Source organism: Montipora foliosa, chromosome 6, assembly GCF_036669935.1.
Source record: "Montipora foliosa isolate CH-2021 chromosome 6, ASM3666993v2, whole genome shotgun sequence".
Classification (NCBI taxonomy): domain Eukaryota; kingdom Metazoa; phylum Cnidaria; class Anthozoa; order Scleractinia; family Acroporidae; genus Montipora; species Montipora foliosa.
The window spans coordinates 1,107,638-1,110,690 of NC_090874.1; positions in this window are offsets into that span (position 1 = coordinate 1,107,638).

Sequence of the window (3,053 nt, forward strand, 5' to 3'; positions counted from 1 at the left end):
AGTTCTTGATCAAACAATTAGCCTTCTTAGGTTGATGAAAGAGTGTTGCAACCCTAGACACGAGGGAAAAGGAAAATCTCGATTCCATCGCTGGTGCCTTAGTAGATGTGCTTAATGTGCTTCGTCCCCGGACTATCACTTTATCTACTGTAGCTCATCTCAAGGCATTATTTTCGGGATCTAGCTTCGCCAACCTTTGTCTGACTCTTCGACGTTGAATCCGTAACCCAATAGATTTCAGGTAACCGGCTATTATGTTTCATCTAGACGCACTCCCATGGTTGTTTACGTAATCTTGAATGATCCGGTCGAGTCGTTCATCGGGTAAGTCGTTCAAAGCCCCTCATTTCCTATAAACCATACTCTGCTACTCATCTGTTAACTGTCCACCTCGAAACTCCGAGTAAATTCCCAGTGAATTCTCCAAGTGAATTCCCAGTCCTCGCAGTTCTTCTAGCATCTCAACAGGAATTTTGAGAGAAGGTCTTCCGGGATTTTTTCCTTTATCCCTACCTATCGTACCTGAATCCGCAGCCATAGCAGACGGAGTGATAGTCCGGCGACGAAGTACAGGAGGCACATCTACTAAGGCCCCAGCGATGGAATCGAGATTTTCCTTGTCCCTCGAGCTCGTGTCTGGGGTTGCAACACTCTTTCATCGACCTGAGCAGGCTAATTGTTTCATCATGAACTTCGGCCTGCGTTTCTGCAGCTTCGGTGTCAAAGTTCTCAAATAATATATTGTCTCGGTTCTATCCACAAGTTTTCCCAGAAAATTGGGAAACTCCACTTCTATGTCAAATTTTTCTTCTCACTCTGCTGCCATCTTTTGTTTTATACCTTGCACAGTTTACTCTGGTTCTATATGGCTGCGCTCGTCCCAGGAAGATTAAACATATATTCTCGGATTGCATATAAATTTAAGGATTGCATTGAATCAATATTCGTGGTATTGCATTACATATAAAATTTAAGGATTGCATTGAATCAATATTTGTGGTATTGCATTACATATAAAATTTAAGGATTGGATTGAATCAATATTTGCGGTATTGCATTGCATATAAAATTTAAGGATTGGATTGCATTGAATGCCTTTTATGACTTTAAATTAAACCTTTATTTAAAGGATTGAACATATATATCTAAGATTAAATTTTGCTACAAACGGCTTGCCATATTTAAGCTACCAATCAGGTAGATATAACTACTACCGACCTACCAATACGGTAAACTACCAATCCATTTAATGCCCTTAATAACCTTATTGCTTACTGTGAACGAGATGAGACTTACAACAGCGAAAATTGTTTATTTTCTGTTAACTTCTTCAGTGGCGTTGCTTAATTCAATTAATCTCCCTACCGAATCAAAGTACACGAGGGGAAGGTTTGCACAGCGCTCATTATATTCAATGCTTCTTCTTACAAGTTAGCTCATACAAGACCTCGCATTTGATTTTGTGAATCAACTTGTTCAATAATTTGGATTTCACGATTTTATTGCAGCGAAGCTGCTACAAAGAATTTAAGACATAGTGGGTGTGTCTTAATTGACCACCGTCTAATCAGATTAGAGCTTAAAATTAAGCAGAGACGCACATTATGATACACCGTTTTGATCCACCAAAGGCAAGGTAGTGAGCTGTTTTCGTTTTTAATTGTTCTTGACACTCCCACATTTACATTGCCAAGCATTTTTTTCTCCTTGCACACGATCAGTTTAAAAATCTGGGAGGGACTACTCTCTTGGCATGCAGTGTTGACTTCCGGTTTCCATCTGTGCCGCAAAAACGTGTCGCGCTCCTAGAAGATATCGCTCCCGGACTGCATTCCAGCGCTCTGGGTTCGAGCCCACATACACCACAGCTCACTCAGCTTTCCATCCATTTTGGGTCGAGATAGGACGCAGTTCTTTACAACCTCTAATTTCATTGGATCTCTTCAGGACGCAACTATATTCTTTTTGGAGTTAGGGTCCATTGTTTCTTTTGTATCGTTCTTTGTGTCCATTGTTTTCTGAACCAATCCCGAGAGCGGTTGTAATAGCTGCGTACTGACCCTTGGGGTCGGTAAATGAGTACTAGCATATACGATGGGCGAGGTGTGCCAGTGAGTGAAACGGGATTGCAGTAGCGCCAAACCCAACCACATAAAACAACAATAACAACGATAAAAGCAATAGAAAAAATCTGAAAGGGAACTTTTAAAATCAGTAGCCCATGAATAGGAAAGTACAGCTTCATTGTATTTGTGGAGCGGCGTTTTTACAGACCGAGTGGGTCTTAGATTGATTTTCCTGCGAAACCAGACCTTTCCAGCTAATCACAAATCTTGCATGAGAAATAAATAACCGTGAAATTGAGAATGGTCGCTCGTGCAAATCAAATCTGATTTAAGATGTTGTCTAAAATAGCTTGATCTGTGAAAATGGCGTTCTATAGACCTAGTATTGGAGTTTTAGGCTCCGTGTTATGGGCTTCTGTGAAAATCTATAGGTCTAAAGTTAAAAGGCATGTTATGGACCCATTTCCAAGTTTTAATATGTAAAGCTAAGGTACCTTTTTCTCTTTTCTGAGCACACACCGATAGGTTTTGAGATCTCTTTTTGCAAATTTCTTAAGTTTAGGGGCTACGGTTTTGTTGTTGTTAGCTACGGTCCAATGCTATTGGGAGTTTTAATGCAGTTTATCTGCCTTAAAGACACGCCACGAACTGATTAGCCTCGTTTCATCCCAAGGACTAGATCTTTTAGTAAGTAATTCATCTAAGGTTTAGATTTGTCCAACTGAAATGCACAAATAAACTTTGGGTTGGGATGAAGTACTCCCATACAGGCACTCTTGGCCCATAGACTCACAGAATGGAAGGGTTCCCATGTAAACATGAGTCTTAAATCCCTTAGACTAGGAACCTCTTTTAGGGTATTGTGACTTGCAGCCCTGAAAAGGAGTATCGTTTTGCAAACCCAGATCTACTGCGATATTTTTGCGATAGTGGAATAACCTACTCTCTTTCAAAGAGAGGATAACGTGAGATTTTTTGTTTTGCCTT